Here is a 17,633-nt window from a genome sequence, read left to right on the forward strand (position 1 = left end):
AAATTGCAATGTTTGGAATAGTTATTTCAGCCAATATCTGTAAATGAAATACCTGAGTTTCTTTTTTTTTTTTGGAGACAGAGTCTCGCTGTCGCCCAGGCTGGAGTGCAGTGGCGCGATCTCGGCTCACTGCAGGCTCCGCCTCCCAGGTTCACGCCATTCTCCTGCCTCAGCCTCCCGAGTAGCTGGGACTACAGGCGCCCACCACCTTGCCCGGCTAATTTTTTGTATTTTTAGTAGAGACGGGGTTTCACCGTGTTAGCAAGGATGGTCTCGATCTCCTGACCTCGTGATCCGCCTGCCTCAGCCTCCCAGAGTGCTGGGATTACAGGCGTGAGCCACGGCGCCCAGCCCTGAGTTCCATTTTTAAAATAACAAATACAGATCTAACCTATTGAACTTTAAAAACAAAAAGAAATCAAGCATCTCAATATATGCCATTTTAGGTAATGTAACATTACAGCACAGCAAAAAATAAGTGTTATGACTTGCTCTCATATTTATTTTTTATTTTTGTATTATTCTTTTGTATCAGACAGACTCTTACTCTGCCGCACGGGCTGGAGGGCAGTGGTGCAGTCACGGCTCACTGCAGCCTCTAACTCCTGGGCTCCAGAGATCCTCCTGCTCCAGCCTCCCGGGTAGCTGGGCTCACAGGCACATGCCAACATGCCCAGCTAATTTTTAAGAAATTTTTTTGTAGAGACAGGATCTCGCTATGTTGCCCAGGCTAGTCTCAAACTCCTGGCCTCAAGTCATCCTTCCACATCAGGCTCCCAAAGTGCTGGGATATGGGCATGAGCCCCTGCAACTGGCTACTCTCATCTCTAAAGTTTTCCATCGTATCCTCAAAATACAAAGACTACTACTTTCCCGAAAAGGATCTATGAAAAAATATTTTACAAAAGAAAACAGGAAGGAAGGAAGGGAAAAAAAAAAAAAAACCAATGAATTCAACCTCTGTCACTTTCTAGGCCACAGGTCAAACCAACGGCTCTTTTCCTGAGCTCTCATTATTAGCAGCCCCTGCTTTAGATGCAGAGGTGAGGTTCATTCTTTTGTTAGTTTTATTGTTTCTGTCATGACTGCTCCTGTTTTTACTGACTAGGAAGTGTTTTCAAACACATGATGTTACTTCTTACAGTCCTCACTGGATGAAAAGGGGCTTTATTCTCCAAAATTCAGTAAGATTGTCTGAGTCACAACAGAATCAACTTCCCTTCTCCGGAATAGATACCAATGTCCCCACAGACAGAAATCTCTACTTCTCCTAGACATTAAAGTAACAGAGTTTTTGTGTGTTTGTATTAATGTATTGCTTCTCAAAGTTTTCCATGAGCAATGAAGATAAAGTCTATTCCTGTACCTGGGGGTGCAACCAGAAGCAAGTCCATGTAAGTAAGAAATTCATTCAAAATCTACTTTTTCTTTTAAAGATGAGTTGTTTTTATGCTCCTCTTCATTATACAAAAGATTTTTCTTAAAAAAAAATCTTCACTGGAACTGATGCTCCAGGAAGATAGTTTCAAACACCAGGCTTGAGAAATGCAGCCCTAAGCCAACATGAACTGTAACTAATGTGACACTCCATCTAAAGGCTTGTGACATATCATCTATTTCACCCCCTTCAATTTTATATAAATACATCCCAATCACAAAGATTAACAGACTTTAGAAATTACTGGCAGTGGGGAAGGATGGTTATAAACGCCATGTGAGAACTCATGAAAACGTCATAGTATTTTATTTTACTCCAAAAGCATTTGTAATTCAAATATGTCGATTCTAGCCTGAAAAAAAAGAAGTGGTAGAAAGGTGTTTTCCCAATGTATTATTGTTTCCATTTTTTTCTCCAGCCTTCCCATCCCTTACTCTAGAGTCATTTGGGATAAGGGAGAGTTATATGGTTTGGCTGTGTCCCCACCCAAATCTCATCTTGAATTATAGCTCCCATAATTCCCATGTGTTGTGCAAGGGACCCAGTGGGAAATAATTGAATCATGGGGGCAGATTCCCCCATGTTGCTCTCATGGTAGTGAATAAGTCTCACAAAATCTGATAGTTTTATAAAGGGTTTCCCTTTTCACTTGGCTCTCATTCTCTCATCTGCTGCCATGTAAGACATGCCTTTCACCTTCCACCATGAACTGTGAGGCCTCCTCAGCCACGTGAAACTGTGATTCCATTAGACTTCTTTTTCAGAACAGACTAATACAGAGAGATTCTGGGAAAGGCAGCACCAGCGTAGCCACTGTGATTTCTGGTAACACTCACCAGTGAACTGGAAGGGAGAACACAAATGTGGAACATCACCTGCCTGAGAGGCTGTGCATACAGCATTAGAGGTGCTACAATCATTTGCTTCCATCCAAAAATAACACCTTCAACAGTAATGAGTTTCCACACAGGATTTTGGGCAAGTTACTCAATGACTGACAGGGGATTGCTAAAGTGAGGAAAGCACCAAACCAGCCCTCTCCAATCCTCCTTGTGAAGAAAGGCTGGGTCACATTTTTTTTTTTTTTAATATTCCTGACAACACCTACAATGGCACTGAAACATTAATATGATGATTGATGCCTGTGAACATTTAAATCCTAAGCCAGTGTAACTAATGTGGATCTCTAGTGCTGCTGAGGCTATGTCTGAGTTATTTCTGGTTTGGAAATAGACGTGGCTGAAGTACCTCTGACTTTTTAGGTAAAGCCAAAAAGAGTTAGCAGACTAGATGCCCTGAGATGAATGATTGTAATAAACTGTCCTAAGACACGAAACTTTAGCTTGGTGCTAAATGCAAACTACAGTGCTCTTTGTGATTTCCACACAGTTTATTAAAAGCCTTTGCTGAACAAAGGGTTCCCCAATTCTCAAACCAATCTCGATATATGCTATATTTTTAAATAAAGCTTGACTGTGACCTTCAAGTGTTTCTTGTTTATGGTCACTATGTCAGAAGACATGCCTCCTCCTCTGTACTTACAAATCTCTGGTGCAAAAACTCCAAGTGTGTCTTGGTGTCACCTGGATTTTCCTAAAAGACTATCAACAGGGTGAGGTGAGGCTCCAGAAAGAGAAGAAAATGGGAGCAGAAAAGCATAAAAATTATATAAGGACAAAAGGAAAGAAGAGAGAGAAGATATATTCCTTCAGCTACAGCCAATTCCTTAGAATATTAATGATGGATTCTATAAAAAGAACTGAATCACTGTAGTTTGCTATCTAAAGCAGGAATTAGCAACCTTTCAGTAAAGGGTCAGACAGTAAGTATTTTAAGCTTCACAGGCATCAAATGCTCTCTGTTCCAACTGTTCAACTCTAATGGCAAAGCAGCCATAAAAATATATAAAGGGACATAAGTGACTATGTGCCAATAATACTTTATTTACAAAAACAGGCACAGTATGTAACATTTTATATATTAAAAAAACCACTATATACTCCTGGCTTTTCAAATGAAACTAATAAAACAATTCTAAGAGACAGAACAGAATACAGACCCATTCAGTGTATCCTAAAATAAAACTGAAATACTTCGTGGCCAACCACTGTATAAATTTAGATATGACCTATGGAGTAAATTCTGGTGGGACTCATTAATTTATGCTTCTGTTATCCCCTCGTCAACACAACACACAAAAACAGCACCCTCTTCCACTTAAAAAAAAAAGTAGAAACTAAGCAATTATATACAATGAAAATATACTCCACACATTATGTATCACAAAAATCACTCTCTACCCAAAATCCTATAAATCTCACCAAGCTAACATGAATAAACACATAATCTCCACAGAGAGGGCACCCATTAAGTCTGTAATCTCTCAAATAATCCAAGAAACCAAAGCAAAAGCATTGCTAACAGGATAAAAAGCAAAGCCAAGATTCTGGCAGACTCAGTGCTAGGGAGACAAAACTGGAGTATAGAAAGCACCAAAGGGCCTGGCACAGTGGCTCATGCCTGTAATCCCAACACTTTGGGACGCCGAGGCAGGCAGATCATCTGAGGTCAGGAGTTTGAGACCAGCCTGGCCAATATGGTGAAACCCCGTCTCTACTAAAAATACAAAAATTAGCCGGGTTTGGTAGCACATGCCTGTAGTCCCAGCTACTCAGGAGGCTAAGGCAGGAGAATCACTTGAACCCAGGAGGCAGAGGTTGCAGTGAGCCAAGATCATGCCACTGCACTCCAGCCTGGGCAACAGAGCAAGACCCCATCTCCAAAAAAAAAAGAAAAAAGAAAAGAAAAGAAAAAAGAAAGCACCAAAGAGCAGAGGTCTGCGTAAACACCCTCGTCATTCAGTCAAGACCTCTGAAGACAGACCAGCCTCCATTTAAAGGGGATATGCTCATAATAGAAAAATATTGAATATTTTCTGGAGATGGTGGTACCATTTAAAGCCTCAACAAGTTTTCATACACATATCTGGTATACAATTAGAAAAAAAAGCAAGCTGGCCAAGAAATTGGATACGGAAACCAAAATAAGGAGGAGAACAACAGAAATAGGCCCATATATGAACAGTTGGAACAATAGAAAACAAATAAGATGACAGATTTAAATCTAAATGTATTAGTATGACACTGAATGAACAAAAAGCTCCAATTGAAAAACAAAAATTATCCAACTAATTTTTTTTTAATTCTAAGTTGCTTGTAAGACATGTCTTACATATCAGAACATAAAAACATTTTTTTGAAAGATGAAAAAGAAACACTATGTGGACACTGGCCAAAAGAAGGCTGCTACTTTGGTGCTTTCTTTTTTCTTTTCTTTTCTTTTTTTCTTTTTTTTTTTGGAGATGGGGTCTTGCTCAAAAACGAATCCACAAAACAATAAAAGTCCTAATCAAATATTGGTTTTAATAGGTCAAAGACGCATTGAAATCTCTAGAGTGTTCACTAATAGAATGAATGAATGCACAAAGAGCAGGGTAATGGGGCAAGAGGTAGCAAAAAATTTAAGTAACCTTAAAGGAGAGCAAGAAAGGAGGCAAAATAGGACAAAGAGCAGTTGGAACAATAGAAAACAAATAAGATGATAGATTTAAATCTAAATGTATTAGTATGACACTGAATGAACAAAAAGCAAAGATGAAAAAGAAACACTATGTGGACACTGGCCAAAAGAAGGCTGGTGTAACTATATTTATATTAGACAAAGTAGCTTTTAAGACCAAAAGAATTAGAAATAAAGAGGAACATTTCATAAAAATAATAGATACACATCAGCAAGACATAACAATCCCACATTTGAATAACACAGCCAGAATATACAAAGCAAAAACGAATATTACTAAAAGGGGATAAAAACAATTCCAGCAGCAAACAGAACAAGCAATATAAAAAAAAGTATAGTATAGAGAAAGGAGTTAAACCACACAATTAACTAATTAATTAAATGTGTGCACTAGAAAACAAAGAAAATCTGAAAATCAGTATCTAAGCTTCTGCAGTGGATACCACGGTGTGCTGTACAGATCACCCTCCAGGACTAAGACATTCATTCCCCAAGCTGCAGGGAGTGATGGCTCACACCTGTGTCTCTCTCTAAGCAGCTGCATCCAATGACTGGTCAAGGTGACTGAACAAAGGTCTACACCACTTCCTGAAGGGCTATTCTAGCTGCAGAATGCCCCCAGGTGACTGGCTGCAACCTCTACTGCAACCATATTGCAGTTCAGGTTCTTCTATCCAGTCTTGCTTCCTTCATGGTGCTCTTCCCAAAAGCATTATACAATAAACACCATATATGCAGATCTCCATCTCAGAATCTGCTTCCTGGAGAATTCAGCTAAATGGCAGCTGCTACTAAAGTGGACCAGAAAGCAGACTCAAGCATGGGAATTTGCAGCTCCATCACTGGTTGGCAATGAGGAGTCCCATTACTGATGGTAGGTGGAAGTATGGATAGCCCCTCGCATAAGCAGTAGTGCAATTATTAAAACTTTCACCAACCACGAAGTGGGACAGGATACCAACTGAAGGAAATTTATTGGGAGGTGAAATATCTCAGGCATCTGAAAGGCTGACAGAAGTAGTAATTATAAGGACTACAGAATCATCTTTTGCTGGGGGCTACCGACAAATTGTGGGGAGAGGGAATTAAAAACTGAGAATCATTTGAGGTGACATGTGAAAGGTTAAAAAGCCTCTGTGGAGAACGGAAAGAGATTCTCATCTTCCTCACAGTTAGAAAACAGAAAGAGCTGAGCATCAGGCCAAGGATTTAATTATCAGGTCAACAAACTGCCAAAAAACCCTGAATACCTAACACTGAATACTCAATCCTGGCAAATCTGCTATTCCAAGCACAGGATCCTGTCTGGGAAGAACCAAGACTGAGACTTTACACAGGGACATGTGGGTCGACAGCCTTGAAAATCGTGAAACCCCAGATCACCTTAAACTCTCTGGGCCTGCAGAAGAGGCCCACTCCTCCTTCACCTGAAGACAATACAGACGCTTCTACCTCATAGGATACACAGGCCCCATCAGGATTTATCACCTCCTGGCCACCGGACTAGTAACCAGGATCAAGGGAAGGAAGCCCAAGGAAAGCTTCCACAGTGCTCGTAATGTCCTACATTTTCACCTAGTGTGTGGTCACATGGGGGGTTCCCTTCTAAAAATGTATTGAGCTGAAAAGAATGCATCAAGCCCAGGCGGTGGTGGAAAGGCTGGAGGACACACCTAAACATGTGGAATTCCAATGCCGGGCAGCCAGGGCCAAATCCATATCCCCCCAACATAGGGTACCCTGGAGGTTCCAATCCTGCCCACCCACCACCTATCAATCCACCCTTTCCCCAAGGCCCCTTTCTTCCTCTCCCAGGACAATCCAGCTTTCCCCCCAGGTGGGCCCCCTCATCCTGTGCCACAGCCAGGGTATCCAGGATGCCAATCCTCAGGTCCCTACCCTCCTCCATACCCACCGCCTGCCCCTGGGATGCCTCCTGTGAATCCCTTGGCTCCTGGCATGTTCAGACTAGGAGTGATAGTGGACAAGAAGATGCAGAAGAAAATGAAGAAAGCTCATAAAAAGATGCAGAAATACCAGAAGCATGGCAAGCATTCCTCCTTCTCTTCCATCAGTGACTCTGACTGAATACAGGCCCTGGACCTTTCCCTCAAGTCTCGCCAGTTCTGTTCTCCCATCGAGCTTCGGATGGCATATTGTACCAGGGGAAAGTAGCCCTTGTGCTCCCCACCCCTACCCCCACCTGAGCCTAACCCTGCTGTTCAGCCCTGCGTGGCTAGGGAAAATGGGAAGAGGATTGCCATGGCATGACCATCTTCTTGCTGCTTGGATAGATCATATAGCTAATGAGTTTAGCAGGGGAGCCATTTTTTGAAGATGATGAACTAAATGTTGAAAACAAGTTTGACTTCCTCTTTTCCTAATTGAATACCCTTTATTTCCTTCTCCTGCCTGATTGCTCTGGCCAGAACTTCCAGCACTATGTTGAATAGGAGCGGTGAGAGAGGGCATCCCTGTCTTGTGCCAGTTTTCAGAGGGAATGCTTCCAGTTTTTGCCCATTCAGTATGATATTGGCTGTGGGTTTGTCGTATATAGCTCTTATTATTTTGAGATACGTCCCATCAATACCTAATTTATTGAGAGTTTTTAGCATGAAGGTTGTTGAATTTTGTCAAAAGCCTTTTCTGCATCTATTGAGATAATCATGTGGTTTTTGTCTTTGGTTCTGTTTATATGCTGGATTACATTTATTGATTTGCGTATGTTGAACCAGCCTTGCATCCCAGGGATGAAGCCCACTTGATCATGGTGTATAAGCTTTTTGATGTGCTGCTGGATTCGGTTTGCCAGTATTTTATTGAGGATTTTTGCATCAATGTTCATCAAGGATATTGGTCTAAAATTCTCTTTTTTGGTTGTGTCTCTGCCTGGCTTTGGTATCAGGATGATGCTGGCTTCATAAAATGTGTTAGGGAGGATTCCCTCTTTTTCTATCGATTGGAATAGTTTCAGAAGGAATGGTACCAGTTCCTCCTTGTACCTCTGGTAGAATTCAGCTGTGAATCCATCCGGTTCTGGACTCTTTTTGGTTGGTAAGCTATTGATTATTGCCACAATTTCAGAACCTGTTATTGGTCTATTCAGAGATTCGACTTCTTCCTGATTTAGTCTTGGGAGGGTGTATTTGTCGAGGAATTTATCCATTTCTTCTAGATTTTCTAGTTTATTTGCATAGAGGTGTTTGTAGTATTCTCTGATGGTAGATAGTATTTCTGTGGGATCGGTGGTGATATCCCCTTTTTCATTTTTTATTGCATCTATTTGATTCTTCTCTCTTTTCTTCTTTATTAGTCTTGCTAGCAGTCTATCAATTTTGTTGATCTTCTCAAAAAACCAGCTCCTGGATTCATTAATTTTTTGAAGGGTTTTTTGTGTCTCTATTTCCTTCAGTTCTGCTCTGATTTTAAACTGTCCCTGTTTGCAGATGACATGATTGTATATCTAGAAAATCCCATTGTCTCAGCCCAAAATCTCCTTAAGCTGATTAGCAACTTCAGCAAAGTCTCAGGATACAAAATCAATGTACAAAAATCACAAGCATTCTTGTACACCAATCACAGACAAACCGAGAGCCAAATCATGAGTGAACTCCCATTCACAATTGCTTCAAAGAGAATAAAATACCTAGGAATCCAACTTACAAGGGATGTGAAGGACCTCTTCAAGGAGAACTACAAACCACTGCTCAATGAAATCAAAGAGGATACAAACAAATGGAAGAACATTCCATGCTCATGGGTTGGAAGAATCAATATCGTGAAAATGGCCATACTGCCCAAAGTAATTTATAGATTCAATGCCATCCCCATCAAGCTACCAATGACTTTCTTCACAGAATTGGAAAAAACTACTTTAAAGTTCATATGGAACCAAAAAAGAGCCCGCATTGCCAAGTCAATCCTAAGCCAAAAGAACAAAGCTGGAGGCATCACGCTACCTGACTTCAAACTATACTACAAGGCTACAGTAACCAAAACAGCATGGTACTGGTACCACAACAGAGATATAGATCAATGGAACAGAACAGAGCCCTCAGAAATGATGCCGCATAGCTACAACTATTTGATCTTTGACAAACCTGACAAAAACAGGAAATGGGGAAAGGATTCCCTATTTAATAAATGGTGCTGGGAAAACTGGCTAGCCATATGTAGAAAGCTGAAACTGGATCCCTTCCTTACACCTTATACAAAAATTAATTCAAGATGGATTAAAGACTTAAATGTTAGACCTAAAACCATTAAAATCCTACAAGAAAACTTAGGCAATACCATTCAGGACATAGGCGTGGGCAAGGACTTCATGTCTAAAACACCAAAAGCAATGGCAACAAAAGCCAAAATTGACAAATGGGATCTCATTAAACTAAAGAGCTTCTGCACAGCAAAAGAAACTACCATCAGAGTGAACAGGCAACCTACAGAATGGGAGAAAATTTTTGCAACCTACTCATCTGACAAAGGGCTAATATCCAGAATCTACAATGAACTCAAACAAATTTACAAGAAAAAAACAAACAGCCCCATCAAAAAGTGGGCAAAGGACATGAACAGACACTTCTCAAAAGAAGACATTTATGCAGCCAGAAAACACATGAAGAAATGCTCATCATCACTGGCCATCAGAGAAATGCAAATCAAAACCACAGTGAGATACCATCTCACACCAGTTAGAATGGCCATCATTAAAAAATCAGGAAACAACAGGTGCTGGAGAGGATGTGGAGAAATAGGAACACTTTTACACTGTTGGTGGGACTGTAAACTAGTTCAACCATTGTGGAAGTCAGTGTGGCAATTCCTCAGGGATCTAGAACTAGAAATACCATTTGACCCAGCCATCCCATTACTGGGTATATACCCAAAGGAGTATAAATCATGCTGCTATAAAGACACATGCACACGTATGTTTATTGCGGCACTATTCACAATAGCAAAGACTTGGAACCAACCCAAATGTCCAACAACGATAGACTGGATTAAGAAAATGTGGCACATATACACCATGGAATACTATGCAGCCATAAAAAATGATGAGTTCGTGTCCTTTGTAGGGACATGGATGAAACTGGAAAACATCATTCTCAGTAAACTATCGCAAGGACAAAAAACCAAACACCGCATGTTCTCACTCATAGGTGGGAATTGAACAATGAGAACTCATGGACACAGGAAGGGGAACATCACATTCCGGGGACTGTTGTGGGGTGGGGGGAGGGGGGAGGGACAGCATTAGGAGATATACCTAATGCTAAATGACGAGCTAATGGGTGCAGGAAATCAACATGGCACATGGATACATATGTAACAAACCTGCACATTGTGCACATGTACCCTAAAACCTAAAGTATAATAATAAAAAAAAAAAAACAAGTTTGAAAAAAATTGCTGAGCTGTACACTTCAATATGTAATGTACTATTTGTTTGTTGCACTTCGATAAAAAATTTCTTAAAAAAAGCAATTATATCCAATCTACATTTTCAAAGAAAAGTGCTTTATTAAGAAACTTCACAGTATCTTATCATATTGGTATTCACATACATTAATTCTATCTTTATCACTGTGTCTACATAGTAGGCAAAGACCACACCAGTCAAAAACTATTCTTTATTAGAAATGTTAACTGTCAAGAAACTAATGAAACTTCAATATTATACAGTAAGTGACTAATAAAAATAGAAATTTATATTTCTACATAGCTTGAACACTAAAGTAGATGCCATTTATATACTACTATGTGCCAAGTACCAGGCCAAGTACCTTATATACCTCATATAATTCTCATAATAATCTTCCTGTATTAATTCACCAAACAAATACACCTGTCAGGCCTTGTGTTAGATGCTAGAGATTCAGTAGTACACAAAAAGTCCAAGTCCCACCCCCAGTGGTTCTATTACTATACCCAAGAGAAAAGTGAGGCTTATTCAGGTTACCAGTGGCACTCATGGTCACTGTGGCACTCTGTAGACTGACCAACCCCACGTCCATTCCCAAACTCTTCCTTGCATGCCTCTACCTCAAACACTAAAAAGCTAATTACTCATTTGCCAGCCAGTCTTTCACCTTGACTTAACCACATAACCTAGATTTGGCCAAAGACATATGCAAAATTATCTTGTCCTGATAAAAGCTGCCTTTGCCCTTCCCTCCTTTCTCCCAGCCCACCATGTGGATATGATGCCTCAAGCTAAAGCAGCCAGGTTTTTTTTTTATGAGAAAAAGGTCAAAGAATCACAGAGATTCCAGCCCTGGCATCACTGAACATTACTATAATTACTGTCACTGAAAAAGATTTCTCATTATGTGAGAAAAATAAACCCCTTTGTAGTTTTGCCACTGTTATCCATTCCTAACAGATACGTCACACAGCTAGCAAGTGGGGAACCAAGATTTAAACTTAAATCCAGCTCTCAACAAAGCATCAAACTGGGTCACTTTTCTATGAACATTTACTCCAAACTGTAAATAATACATTTTCCACAAATACGTGCTTATTCCAAAGCCAGACAGATAATTTACAGAAACATCAAGAAGTCACCTGAGAACTCTGTTCTCCTGCATCTTTCACTTGGTTGCTGCACTAAATAAGCTTGTGATAACCCTTTCCTGACTTTTAAATACAGCTTTGTAGACATTGGTCTATAAGCAATAATGCCCTTTGAGCTTCTCAGAAGCATTAAGCTTTAGAATTAATAACATTAAACTTTCCAATTTTCCTAGAATATAGTAATGAATAACAGTCTGACTCACTTTCAATTAATAAATTATTAACTTTATCTTAATCGTCATACTAAGACCAAAATCTGAGAAGAAAAATGTCTTCTGGTAGCAGGAACAATAACAGATGATATATTTATAGATAACCTTTTATTAAAAGAAATATCTCAGACCACTGGAAGAAAATTACTTATCTTCCTTAAATATAGATTAATAAATGTCTTCTATTTATTAAATTATAATTAATATAAATCATAATACATTTAAAATAGTAGTGCATATTCGGGTTAAATTTCTTTTTGAGATGGAGTCTCACTCACCAAGGCTGGAGTGCAGTGGTGCAATCTCAGCTCACTGCAACTTCCGCCTCCAGGGTTCAAGCAATTCTCCTGCCTCAGCCTCCCAAGTAGCTGGGATTACAGATGTGCACCACCACACCTGGCTAATTTTTGTATATTTGTTTTAGTAGAGATGGGGTTTCACCATGTTGGCCAGGCTGGTCTCGAACTCCTGACCTCAGGTGATCTGGACACCTTGGCCTCCCAAAGTGCTGGGATTACAGGCATGAGCCACCACACCTGGCCCATATTCAGGTTAAATTTCAAAGACAAATTAAAATTTGATTTAAAAAGTCAAATCTTTGCTCTCTATTTACATTAAACAGTTCAAGACAATGGGGGATATATGGTTAAATGGGTATTTTCTAGAATCCTCTAGAATGAGCTTCCATAATACATTCCTTTTAAATCATGTGTACATGACAAAACAGTATGTATACTCTTGTGGAGAGTCAAGGGTTGATTCCACAAATGCATTTAAAATGTTTCAGCTGTGCTAGGCCCTAGGAGAAGGTGACAACTCTCTTGTTTTTTTTTTAGTCTACTGAAAGGTACTTACATGTCAGTTATTGTAAATATATGCTCAAGTGCCCTAGCAATTCAGAATTTTTTTTAATAAAATAGAAATACAGATGGTGACAAGCCAGAGAAGCTTCCCACTAAACCTTCCCAAAAAAAACTCCTTTTGTCTTCCCCCTTCTTCCAACTACTCTCCACTGTCAATATCAAATATCAGTATCTTCGTCTCACACCAGTCAAAGTGGCTATTATTAAAAAGTCAAAAGGCTATTATTAAAAAGTCAAAAAATAACAGGTGCTGGCAAGGTTGTGGAGAAAAAGGAACACTTATACATTGTTGGTGGAAGTGTAAATTAGTTCAACGACTGTGGAAAACAGTGTGGCAATTCCTCAAACCTAAAAACAAAACTACCATTCAACCCAGCAATCCCATTACTGGTTATATGCCCAAAGGAATATAAATTGTTCTATCATAAAGACACATGCACCTGTATGTTCACTGCAGCACTATTCACAACAGCAAAGACACAAAATCAGCCTAAATGGCCATTATTGGTAGACTGGATAAAGAAAATGTGGTACATATACACCATGGAATACCATGCAGTCATAAAAAAGAACGAGATTATGTCCTCTGTGGGAATATGGATGGAGTTGGAGGCCACTGACCTTAGAAAACTGATTCAGGAAAAGAAAACCAAATACCACATGTTCTCCCCTATAAGTGGGACCTAAATGATGAGAACACAAGGACACATATAGTGAAAAAACAGACACTGGGGCCTGTTGGAGGGTGAAGGGTGGGAGGAGGGAGAAAATCAGAAAAAATAACTAATGGGTACTAGGCTTAATACCCAGGTGACAAAATAATGTATACAACAAACCCCCATGAAATAAGTTTACCTATATAAGAAACCTGCCATGTGCCCCGAACTTAAAAAAAAAAAAAAGAAAAAGAAAATGCAAAAAGCTAGAAATTCCAGAAGACAAAAAAAATTAAATTTAACTTAAAAATAAAAAATAGAGTCTTCATCTCAAGTTCCACCTCTCTCCTAAACATCTCCATCCGGATTTCCAATAAAGTTCATAAAACTCAGTATCCAAAAGTGATTTTGTATTCTGAGACTTTGCTGAAGTTGCTTATCAGCTTAAGAAGCTATTGGGCTGAGACTATGGGGTTTTCTAGATATAGAATCATGTCACCTGCAAACAAAGATAATTTGACTTCCTCTCTTCCTATGTGAATACCCTTTATTTCCTTCTCTTGCCTGATTGCCCTGGCCAGAACTTCCAATACTATGTTGAATAGGAGTGGTGAGAGAGGGCTTCCTTGCCTTGTGTCAGTTTTCCAGGGGAATGCTTCAGCTTTTGCCCATTCAATATGATATTGGCTGTCATATATGGCTTATTTGTCATATATGGCTCTTATTTTGAGGTATGTTCCTTCAATACCTAGCTGATTGAGAGTTTTTAACATGAAGGGATATTGAATTTTATCAAAGGCCTTTTCTGCATCTATTTTAATCATGTGGTTTTTGTCTTTAGTTCTGTTTATGTGACAGGTTACATTTATTGAGTTGCATATGTTGAACCAATCTTGCATGCCAGGGATGAAGCCAGCTTGATCATCATGGATAAGCTTTTTGATGTGCTGCTGGATTCGGTTTGCCAGTATTTCACTGAGGATTTTTGCATTGATGTTCATCGGGCATATTGGCCTGAAGTTTTCATTTTTTGTTGTATTTATGCCAGGTTTTGGTATCTGGATGACGCTGGCCTCGTAAAATGAGTTAGGGAAGAGTCCCTCCTTTTCAATTGTTTGGAATAGTTTCAGTAGAAATGGTACCAGCTCCTTTTTGTACCTCTCACAGATTTCAGCTGTGTATCTGTCTGGTCCTGGGCTTTTTTTGGTTAGTAGGCTATTTATATTACTGCCTCAATTTCAGAACTCGTTATTGATCTATTTAGGGATTAACTGCTTCCTGGTTCAGTCTTGGGAGGGTGTGTGCACCCAGCAACTTACCCATTTCTTCTAGATTTTCTAGTTTATGGGCATAGAGGTGTTTACAGTATTCTCTGATGGTTGTTTGTATTTCTGTGGGGTCAGCGGTGATATTCCCCTTATTATTTCTGATTGTGTCTATTTGATTCTTCTCTCTTTTCTTCTTTATTAGTTTAGCTACCGGTCTATTTTATTAGTTTTTTCAAAAAAAAAAAAAAAACAGCTCCTGGATTCATTGATTTTTTGAGGGGTTTTTCATGTCTCTGTCTCCTTCAGTTCTGCTCTGATCTTGGTTATTTCTTGTCTTCTGCTAGCTTTGGGGTTTGTTTGCTCTTGGTTATCTAGTTCTCTTAGTTGTGATGTTAGGTTGTCAGTTTGAGATCTTTCTAGCTTTTTGATGTGGGCACTTATTGCTATAAATTTCATTCTTAACACTGCTTTAGCTGAGTCCCAGAGATTCTCACATGTTGTCTCTGTTCTCATTAGTTTCAAAGAACTTCTTTATTTCTGCCTTAATTTCATTATTTACCCAGGAGTCATTCAGGAGCAGGCTGTTCAATTTCCATGTAGTTGTGGTTTTGAGTGTGTTTCTTAATCTTGAATTCTAATTTGACTGGACTGTGATCTAAGAGACTGTTTATTATGATTTCAGTTCTTTTGCATTTGCTGAGAAGTACTACACCTCTTCCCCTCAAATGGCCTCCAACTATTTCCACTTCAGCTGGTAAATACCACCATCTACCTGGTCCCTACCAAAGAAACCTTGGAGTAATCTTTCATTCAACCCTATCTCACCCATATGTAATCAATTTCCACATCACACCAATAAATTAAAAAGCAAACAGCAGAAACAGAGAAAATAGAAAACAAAGACAGATTCAACAAAACCAAAAGCTGGTTCTTTAAAAAAAAATTAACAAAAATAGACAAATCTATGGTGAGACTGATCGATTAAAAAAAGAGAAAGCAAAAATAAATAAAAAATTATGGAGGAGCATAACTACAAATCCAGCCAAATAAGAAATGTGGGGGGAAGAAAGGAAGAATATAAAAAAATAAATTTTGCATCAGTAAATCTGAAAGCATAGATAAAATGAACAACTTCCTGAAAAAAGTATGTATATTTGTACATATAAAAAATTAATTCTAAAATATGAAAAAAGGGGGCCAGAAATAGCCAAGAAATTTTTGAAAACCCTTACCAAGGTAAAGGCCCTTTCCTAAATAGAGATCCAAGCTTATTGAAAGTGCAATTGAAGCAGGAAAAGACAGGGAGAACACCGGAACTACTATGCAGGAAAAATCTTTGAGACAAGTGGCATTACAAGCAAGTGGATGAAGTATAGACTATTCAATCAATGGTATCAGGATAGCTGGTTATCAATTATTTTGAATCAATAAATACATACACACATGTATACACAGAAACAAAGGATTACCATCTTGTACTATACAGAGCAGATTAAAGAACTAAATATGAAAAGTAGAACTTTACAACTTTTTGAAGAAAATAGACACGTATTTCTTCACAACATCTAGGTAAAGAAAAATACACTTCAGGACAAGTATTACAAACTATAAAAAAAAGACTAGCAAATTCAATTACATTAAAATTAGAAACATCTGTACATCAAGAGAGGTAATTTAAAACATACAAAGAAAAGTCACAGATCAATAAAAAGAATATGTACAATGCATACAACTAACTTAGAATTCATATCTAGGATTTATGAAAAAAATCAATACGCTAAAGTCAACCTAATTTTTTTAAATTGGCAAAAGACATTAACAAATAATTGGTAGAAGAGCATATGAAAATATTCTCAATCTCATCACAAATCAGGGAGATGCAAATTAAACAACAGGATACCACTTCATACTCATCAGATGGGCTAAAAAAATTAAATTCTGTCAAAATAAAACAAGGATATGGAACAGCTAGAACTCACATATACTACAGGCAGAAATATTTGAAGAACAACGTCCCTACAACCCACCAATTCTTCTCCTAGTATATACTCCAAAAAAACTCTAACATGTGCACAAAGACACACAGAAATGTTCAAGACAGCACAGTTTGTAATAGCCACATAGTGAAGAGAGCATTTCACTTCTGCCAGGACCCAGCGGGATTAAAGGCCTAGGACCCCTTGATGTGTTAGTTTCCCTGTTTGATCTACTGAGTTAGAAAAAAAATATTTTGTAAACTTAAGTGTTGATGTTACTACTTGTTTCAAAACACTCTAAAAAATATGTAAATGATATGAATACATCAAAGTATGAAATAAAAGCAAACGCACTAAACAAAATACTATATAAAACTCATGACCACCTCTTTACTGTTTATCTAATAGGAAGCATAGCAAAATCCTTCTACTGGTCTAGAAAAGCTAAGATTCTAATAAGATTATAACAAATTCCATTTGTTGGAAATAAAACAAAAAAAAATTATCATCCTTCTCTTCCAGGGCCACTCTCCTAATAACGGTAGAAATAAAAAAGAAACAAACCATTCCTAGGAAAAGGTACTGAATTTCTCAATTTGTAATTCCATTAACAATTACTTAATTACAGATACATTTGAATTTATAAGAATGCAAAAAAATGATCTAGGACCAGAATGAGTCACAGATTTTTAAATTCAGAGTTACAAGGGACTTTAGAGAGTATCCTCTAAATACACAGAGAAGCATGTCTTCTCTACAATATATGATTAATTATATTAATTTTATTTAGTAAAACTGTATTTTTATTCTAGAAGTCCATAAAACAGTATACTCTAAATAAATATTCATTTTATTAAAGCTTAAGTCATCCAAAAGCATTAAAGAAAAATACTGGCATAAAAATTCCACCTCTCTGCCAGTTTAGGTTGGTTTACTTGTTGTGTGAGAAAATATCAGGGGTACAGATTTAAGAAGATGGAGGCATGCTGAAATTTAGAGGAGTCTCTAAAAGTCTGTTGTTTGTTGCAACTGACTGAAAACTGACAACATGTTCCCAGATGAATACTT

The 17,633-nt window shown here is 38.4% G+C and overlaps 1 protein-coding gene and 1 pseudogene across 1 annotated transcript in view; one reads left to right on the forward strand and one right to left on the reverse strand.

The window, feature by feature from the left end:
* The window catches only part of NEK7 (NIMA related kinase 7), a 155,953-nt gene that overhangs the window by 106,369 nt on the left and 31,951 nt on the right, over positions 1 to 17,633 (reverse strand). The window lies entirely within an intron of this gene.
* On the forward strand, positions 6,656 to 7,105 carry LOC116457549 (proline-rich protein 13-like; annotated as a pseudogene).

Source organism: Hylobates moloch, unplaced genomic scaffold, assembly GCF_009828535.3.
Source record: "Hylobates moloch isolate HMO894 unplaced genomic scaffold, HMol_V3 SCAFFOLD_18, whole genome shotgun sequence".
Lineage (NCBI taxonomy): Eukaryota > Metazoa > Chordata > Mammalia > Primates > Hylobatidae > Hylobates > Hylobates moloch.